We start from the raw sequence: 9,072 nt of genomic DNA, 5'->3' as shown, positions 1-9,072 counted from the left end.
AAGATAAAGGAGAAAGGCACTTGCAGGCTGACACAATGGTGACTCCGCCCTGACCCAACAATTAATCTTGGGAAGAGAATGTGACCAGATAGGGTGGGAAGTCGATTCGCAGGGGTGGGTGTGCGGGACGAGAGGAGGAGGGAACGGGAATTGATCTTGAGCCCCAGGCCTGTCACATCTTCTTCCAGTGGTTCTCGTCCAGAGGGGTGAAGCCCAGCCCTCTCCCGTCCCTTCTTTGTAAGGCCCAGGTACTGCCTGCAGTGGAGGCTGTGGGTGTGTCCCCAATCCCCCAGGGCCACCCAAACCCACCAGCTCAGGGATCATCTTTAGGACAGACTCACTTCTGTGGTTTCTGAATGCAGACTGGGAGGAATGGGGACGCTCCAGATGGTAAAGGGACAGCTCTTGGGCACTGAGGGGAGCACTTTTGTGGCATGGCATGGGATCTAGGTTCAAATGTCCAATGCAGGTTGTGGGCAATAGCTGGGAGGCACTGGTAAAGGTTAGGTGATGCCAGGGAGATGCAGCAGTGGAGACTTGGCTCTCCATGTATTGGATGGTGCACCCAGAACATTCCAGCTGTGGTCTACAGCCAGACTTGAAATTGCCGCAGCACATTGCTGGGACATCCAATGCTCTGACACCCATGAACCCACCCATGACTCTGCCCTGCTGGAAAAAGGCCGTGTCACCCTGTTTCATGTCTGTCTGACAAAAATGCTGAAGTGAGGCCCCCGAGCCCCGGGAAGCCACCCAAGTCCCAGTGCCTGCTTTCAGCCCTCCAGTGAGGGGTGTATCTGCCTGCATTTGCAGTCCACAGCAGAATAAACCCAGACAAGGGGCCTGATGCCCTTGTCTAAATTAATTGACTTCAACTAAGCATTTGGAAAGTAGGGATTTACTTTCAAGAATAACTAAGGAAAGGTAGCCAGAGAGAGAACAAACTCTGACCGAGGATGTCTGAGTTTCACAATAAACCTTCCTCTAAGTCCCTCTCTTTTCCCAATCTCCCATATCCTCTTGCCCAGAAACTGACTCACTCAGAGTAGGAAACCAGCCTGTGGTGGAGTTAATCAGCGAATCGTGCAGGAACACGTTCCAGCCAGGGCACCAAAGCCACTGAAACCGATACAGCACAGACCAGTCACTTCTGCTATTTCCTCTGCTGGCATTTTAATGAAAAGGAAGTAGCTGTAATGCAATCCTTTTGGAGAAATCAACACTTCCCGCTGTTTGGAGCAAGGCAAGGAGTTCAAATCATGAGGGTTAATTCCAGGAGGGTTACATGCATGGAGTCACATGTGAACTGAGACACTTGTTCTCCTGGAAAGAACCAAAACTAGCCCCAGTTTTTCATCTGGGATTATTTATAGCCTGTCCTACACATGTGACAATGACTGCTGTTGCTTACAAAGAAGTCAAATGCACACTGGTGTATTTGCATGGACACTCCTGCCCTTTTTCCAACATTTCAACATCTCATGGCCTCACACAGCCCAGAACTGTCTGATTTTTTAGAAAAGGGTGTTAGTCTCACATTCATGCCTCTAACACAAAACCATTACTTGGGAAACAGCATCATTTTGCATCATTTGTTGAGCTACAGTGTGATGGGCATGCTTTTCACTGTACACATCTGTTGTTAACATCAGCATTAATTAGTAGACTTGGGTGATGATCTCTGGGCCCTAAGCAAGGGTCATTGTCACCCCAGGTGGGGAGGCCCAGGCTGTAGGAGAGTGTCACGGCCAGCTCAGGTTTGGCAGCACCCGTGCTTGCTCCTGGCTGCTTTGGGGAGGAGGAGGAGGAGGAGGGGACAGGGAGGGGGGCCCTTGGCACACGCCATGCCCAGGGGCGTCAGGACTGGAGAGAGCCCAACACACCAATGAGCTACCCTCCTTCCCTGGCCCTGAAATTCTCAGGCACAAAAGTAGCCCCAAATTACAAAAGCCTGTTCTGTGCATCAGCAACAACAACAACAACAACAACAAAAAAGCCCCCTATTCTCCCCTGACTTTGTTCTTTTGATTTTTTATAGATCAAAGGCAGGATAGAGAAAAAAAAATTGGCAGGCGAAGATAGACATTGTTCTAGTGACAAGATGAGGGTCCCGAAAGGAGAATGCTTGCTCCATCGGAAGTGGCTGCGTGGCAAAGGGAGAAACCTCACTTTTCAAGCCCCTTTGCGAGGCATTGTCTTTGGGGCTGGCGCTGCTGCCATACAGTAGGGTCCCCATGGCAACGCAACCTGCTGCTGCTGCTGCTGCCCCTCTTCCAGAGTTGAAGGCACTGAAAGGCAGCTGAAGTGACTGGGCTTAAAGAGCAACAGAATAAACAATATTTTGATTCATTGGGAGAAGAGAGAGAGGCTCCCGCCCCCCCACCCCCGCCCCCCGACCCATGAATGCTGGCATTGTCCATGCTTTTCTGAATCTGATTTACCATATCATAACCCCTAGGAAGAAGAAAACATCAATATCCCGAAGGAATGGAGATGTTTCTATGGAAAACCTAGGAATTTTAGTCCATAACAGATCTGGTGTAAAAATCAAAGAGATCAAAGGCGGCGCTCCCAGGAGTATAGATGCGTCTCTGAATTAAAGATGGACGATGCAGACTACAAAGTACTTTTTTTCCACCCTTCTTTATTCAGGCCTCTGTTTCCATTTCAAGGGAGGCGCTGTCCCAACATCATATCTGAGCCCAGACAGTCACGGCGAACAATGCTCGCGAAGGGGGAGAAAGGCTAAAGAAAGCAAATCATAACAACCATCCGGCCTGGCAGGATTGTTTCCATTACAAACCCGAGCGCAACAATTAATTACGAAATTGAGGAAGGAAAAAAAAAAAAAAAAGGAAAAAAAAAAAAAAGGGCGAGGCTGAAGCGAAGTGATTAATATAGATGGCAAAGGCTGCGGGGAGAGGGCAGCAGGACGGGGCTCTGGTTTAAGGGCAGGTTGGCCGCTCTCCGCCACTCCCTGCATCCCGGTATATCCCAGGCCGGTGTGTCCCGGTATATCCCAGGCCGGTGCATCCCGGTATATCCCAGGCCGGTGTATCCCGGTATATCCCAGGCCGGTGGATCCCGGTATATCCCAGGCCGGTGTACCCCGGTATATCCCAGGCCGGTGTATCCCGGTATATCCCAGGCCGGTGTATCCCGGTATATCCCAGGCCGGTGCATCCCGGTATATCCCAGGCCGGTGTACCCCGGTATATCCCAGGCCGGGGTACCCCGGTATATCCCAGGCCGGTGTACCCCGCTATATCCCAGGCCGGTGCATCCCGGTATATCCCAGGCCGGTGTACCCGGCTCTGTCGTGGCCGCGGGGCTGCGGTGCGGGCTGGGGCAGCGGGGCGGCCCCGAGCCCTCGGCTCTGCCTGCGCGGGTGCGGCCGTGCCGCGGAGCGAGTGCGCGCCCCTGATCCATGGGCAGCTCCCAGGGGGGCTCCGCGTCTCCTCAGGCTGGCACCGCTCCACCGACTGCCACAAAGAAAGCAAAAACACATTGACAACGTGACGGGGACAGTGAGCTCGCCCATCTACCAGCAGACACTTCATCATGGGATCCTGTGTGCCAGCCGAGCCGCGCCGGCGACACGGCTGTGCCCTTGGGGCGCGGTCCCCATCTCACAGCCATGGCCTCTGGAAGGGGAAGTTTCTCCATGCTGACACCCCTGGCCCCTTTTTCCCGGAGGCCGGGAAGCGTGGCGGGAGAAACGCGTTGTTTAGAGCCCGAGAAGATGAATATTAGAGAAGTCAATTAAGTTGTTTGGAAACACACGCAGGAAAAAAAAAGCGCCGGGACTAGTGTTATGAAGAAAGCCAATTAAAATGGTTTGATAAGCATACGTATTAGCAACAAGTGTAGCACAGAGGTCAGAAACAACACTAAGTAAACAGAGTTGACAGAAGAGTGAATCTTTTGTGGCGGGTGCGCAGCTGTCCGGCCTCCCTTTGTCCGGGAGGAGGCTGGGTGCACGCTCCCTGCTGCCCTCTCCCCAACTCAATGCACAAAAACAGATTGGGATGTTCTGCATGCATAGGCAACATTGCAGCTCCAGTCCTCCCTTTTCTGTTCCTTCTTTAGGGGACAGGGCTCTCCAGACATTTTTTCCTGACAGTAACAAAGCGGGGCTGTAAAACAGTTCAGAATAGAAGGGGAGAGAGAAGAGAAAGGAGTCCCCGAGGGGGAAAAAAGCGCCATGTCACGGGACAAAAGAATAGGAAGTTGAAAATAGAAATAAAACTGAAAGCAAGAATTATCTTGTTAAACAGAGGTGCTGCTTTTTTTTTTTTTTTTTTTTTTTTTTTTTTTTTTTTTTCCTGTCCAGAGTCGTCTTTGTGAAAGTTTTTAAAGTATCACGACGTGGAACAAGTGTGTAAGTCCTCACACATGCTTCAGTCAAAGATTCATGAGCTTCCGAGAGCTTTGATGGCTTATTTATGTGTCAGCAAATTCTGCAGCTTAAATACTTTTGAAAAAACAGATCTGGGGTTAGTTGGAGTCCCGCGGACATGGCTTTAAATGTGCGGGGCGGGCAGGGGATTCCGCCCGGGCCAGAGAAAGGAAATGAAAAGATCAAGAAGCAACGAGCAGGTTTCTTTTTAACGCAAGTCTGGAGAATAAACACGGGCCAGGTCGTTTTGTGCCGAGCCCTGCTCGCACAGGGACTGAGGTGACCGCGTCGGGATGATACTGAGAGCAGGGACAGAGCACACTGCTCCTGGCAGGGCAGCTGAGGTGCCAGGGCTGAGCTGTCCCCGCCGTGGGACCGGGCTGTGTCCCGAGGCTGTCATCCAGGTGATTTTCTTCTCCCTTTGGTGATCAGATATTTTCGTATGAGAACACATCGCTTTCTTCTGCCACCGCTTCCCCAGGAAAGGAAGCACTTTTAGAAAATGATGTTTCACTTAGCTAAAGCCTCGGCATCACCAGCTTGTACTCATCTTTAGTTCTGCATTTGTCTTTCTTGATTTAATGTCACCGGAAGGGGAAAAATTAGTTAAAAAGGACCCGGGGTTTAGGGGGGAAACGGTGCCAAGCCGGGATCAGCAACAAAGTGCCAAGAACACACACACCTCCCTGACCCGGCTCTTCCTCCATGTCCAACATGGAGCCTGGCTCGCCTTTCCCGAGAAACTTTCTCGGAGACAATTTTTGTTAAACCAGAGCTGACAGGGAAACCTCAGGAGAAGCAGCGCAACTTGGTTCTCAGGGACAACACGCGTTGCCCAATGTTTCCCAAATTGTCCTCAAAACAGCCGGAATATCAGCGGAGAGTGTCTTTTGCAGTCCCCTGAGAAAGTGATAGCTCTTGTGCGCTTTTGATCCTGGACTCTGGTTTAGTCAAGTTTTGGTTTGAAAAAGACAAATGGGAAAGTCTGAATTTTATGACTTTGGGATTTGAATATGAATCTTCGTTCTGGGCACAAGAACACACCAACCCACTGCAAATCAGAGAGGCAAAATCATTATAGCCTGTCATTTGTGTTGTTGTTCTGTCTTTGAAGCAGAATCCAAGGGTAAACTTTTCTGATGAATCGAAGTCGTTAAATTTTAGTGCAGATGAATTACGGTTTAGCTTCTAAAATAGTGCAAATGTTTAATAAAAATCATCTCATCTGTGGCCTTTTAGAATCGCCTTGTTTCACCAGCGAAAATTCAATTTGAGGCAACACACCCTTTTCTAAATGTCATCTTCCCAGCAAACTCCGCTTATTACCATTATCAGTTTTCTCTTTCAAGTCTGTCAGTCTCATGATTTAAGGACACTCTTTGTCTTAAACATTTCACAATCGGAAAAAGCCGACTCGGCTCGCACCGCTGCGTGATTTCGGAAGCGCGGACAAACAGCCCCGCCGGCGTGTGCTCCACGCTGGAATCCCTTTGAAGGGACACGCGGGGCCGGGGCTCAGTGGCTGCGGGACGGGACGGGCGTGGGACCGGGGGCGAGCCGGGGGCGGCTGCTCCGCCCGCTCTGCGCGGCCGCGGCGTCGGGCGGCTCTGGGCGGGTGCGGGTGCGCAGCTCCCACCCGTGCCCAGGGGGCTTTGCTCCCACCCGTGCCCAGCTCTCACCCGTGCCCAGCTCTCACCCCTGCCCAGCAGGCTCGGCTCCCACCCGTGCTCAGCTCCCCCATCCCAAGCTCCCACCCGTGCCCAGCTCCCCCGTGCCCAGCAGGCTCCGCTCCCATCCATGCCCAGTTCCCACTCGTACTCAGCTTCCCCGTGCCCAGCTCTCACCCGTGCCCAGCTCCCACCCGTGCCCTGCTCTCCCCCGTGCCCAGCTCTCATCCGTGCCCAGCTCTCACCCGTGCCCAGCTCTCACCCGTGCCCTGCTCTCATACATGCCCAGCTCCCCCGTGCCCTGCTCTCACCCGTGCCCTGCTCTCACCCGTGCCCTGCTCTCATACATGCCCAGCTCTCATCCGTGCCCAGCTCTCACCCGTGCCCAGCTCTCACCCGTGCCCTGCTCTCATCCATGCCCAGCTCCCACCCGTGCCCTGCTCTCACCCGTGCCCAGCTCCCCCGTGCCCTGCTCCCACCCGTGCCCTGCTCTCACCCGTGCCCAGCTCCCCCGTGCCCTGCTCTCACCCGTGCCCTGCTCTCACCCGTGCCCTGCTCACACCCGTGCCCAGCTCTCACCCGTGCCCTGCTCTCATCCATGCCCAGCTCCCACCCGTGCCCAGCTCCCACCCGTGCCCAGCCCTCCCGAGCTCCTTCCCCCCTGCCCTGCCCGCGGTACCGCGGCTCCGGGGTGGGCAGCGCGCACACCAACATGAACCTCAGTGAAACCAGATGCCAGGGTCTAAATTAATACTAGTGTTTTGCAGATTCTATAACCATTAAAGCATCGAATTAATTAAGTTCTGCGGCTTTCTTTAGGTCGAATGCTTTCGCTTTATTCCCATAGACGGGAGGCGGGTCCGCGCGCTCGGGCACAATGATCAGATACTTTCCAGAAGTTTGTCTGTACATCAGAACACGTTCTGAACCGATTCCAGAACACTTCGCTTCTCCTCCGTGAAGCCTGCAAGCTTTGGAGAGCACAGTATAAATAGCCGGACTAGACTGTGTTTGCAGCAGAGCAGACCCTGGCTCTCCCAAAGTGGCCATTTGAAGGAGGTGTGGATTTTTTTTTTTTAGAGGCTCTTTCCCGTAACCCCGCCCCATCACAGCTAGGTAAAGTCAATAGGCAGGGTCTAAATTACAAGTGTTTTAATGGGAGAGGGATTGACTGGATACCTCTCTCGTTCATCTCCCTGCAAATAAAAATTAAAAAGTTTCCTAGAGCACAGGAAAACTCGAAAACCCCGGTGACCTTACAGTTCACCCCGCACATTAAAACGGTGGCTGCACGGCTGCCTGCCTGAGAAGAAAAAGCAATAGACTTCAGCGGAAATTGAAACAAGGACATTTCTGCTAGAAACGGACTTGGTCTGGTACATCCTTTGGATCAGATCAAGACAACTGGGTTTGATTTTGCTTGGCTTTACAGGGAGCACGGGAAAGAGAAAACCGCACCAAAGTGGGGCCCGGGGTTTCGGAAGGGAGCAGCTGATCAGCTCTGCGCTCCGCTCCGGAGCGGGGCTGGGCAGAGCAGGCAGGTACAGCTGAGCCTGCTCCGGGCTCTTGCTGCACATGGCAGGAGGAAGAAGAGGAGGAAGAGGAGGTCTCTGAACGGGCTGCCGATGTCTTTGCTAAAAGAGGCGCTCTCAGCGCCCCCGGCTCCCTGGAACCCGTGTCCCGACCCCTCTTCCGCGCCCGTCCAAGGCGCAGCTCCCAGGGTTGTCCTTATGCTCGGCTTTCCGCCATCTCCGGCCACTTGCTCACCCTGGAACAGCAATCCCAGCCGGCGCAGGGGACCTGGCCGAGACATCTCCTCCTCCTCTTCGAGGAGCTGCGCCCTGCACAGCGGCACAGCCAGGGGAGAGCAAGGCAGGGAGCTGCCAGAGCCCTGTAGGGGACACACGGGCGGGTCAGTGGACGGGCGGGAGGCACGGCCGGGGTTTCTGTGCTCCTGGGGGTCACAAGGAGCGGGGGCCGTTCTCAGCAGGCTCGCAGGGAAACCACCGCGGCAGGGAGGAAGGAACTTGCCGTGTAGGACTCCTCAGTACACAGCACTGCGTGCAGCCTCGTTCGAGCAGCAGCAATTCACTCTGTATTTCCCCCGTGTTTAATCCCACGTTAACCCCGCGTGCCTTCCCTCGCGCGTTCTCATTCAGGTAATTTCAGGAAAAAAGCAAAAGAGAAGATAACTGTGCCAGAGGCCTTTGGAAAGCTGAGCGCATCCCGGGGCTGGGTCAGGCTCAGCTCCGCAATGTGCTGCCCGGGGCCGGCCTTGCCCTCCGCCTGTCACCGCCATCCCGACATTGTGTCTGTCGCGACATGAATCGCGCCCCGCCAGCGCCGCACTCTCCTGCGGGTCCGGGCTGGGTGGCGGGGACAGCTCCGGTCCAGAGCAGTGGAAAGGTGGAAAGGTTTTCTGACTTCCCACGGCCAGAGCAGGGGCTTGAGCTCGGCCGAGCTCACCAAGATCTTCTCAGGAATGTAAATATTTCAGTCTTATGAAAAAAACCCCAAACCAAAACCCCAAACAACCCTGGCCGGGGTCAATCCCCGCGCAGGAGTTTGCTGACCCCATCCAGTCCCTCCCTGCCACCACATACCCCCTCTCAGGGACATCGGTGAGCTCCGATGATAAAGGAAAAATGGCTTCACTGCCAAGAGTCACATATATAGTCGCAAAGCGCTGTAAATATTTTCATTACACTAAAAAAAATAACTCGATTAAAGGATAGAGTTTATTGGCATAACGCGAGTGCATTTCAAAGAAATCAAATACCCAGCGTTGCTCAGTATTCAGACACTCGGGGCTACAAAACGAGGTGCAAACAAAGCTTTTTGCGGCAGAGCAGCAGTCATGTGCGGCACCTGAAGTCAGTCACTGCCGGGGAGCTGTGGCACACACTACTCATTAACCTACTTTTCAACTCAGTTATGTCAACTTTTTGTAAGCGAGGAGAGACGCGCTTCCCTGGAAGATGGACGGAGCCCATCATAGTCCCTCGG

Source organism: Ammospiza caudacuta, chromosome 11 (assembly GCF_027887145.1).
Source record: "Ammospiza caudacuta isolate bAmmCau1 chromosome 11, bAmmCau1.pri, whole genome shotgun sequence".
In the NCBI taxonomy this organism is placed as follows: domain Eukaryota; kingdom Metazoa; phylum Chordata; class Aves; order Passeriformes; family Passerellidae; genus Ammospiza; species Ammospiza caudacuta.
This window is presented reverse-complemented; position numbering follows the sequence as displayed.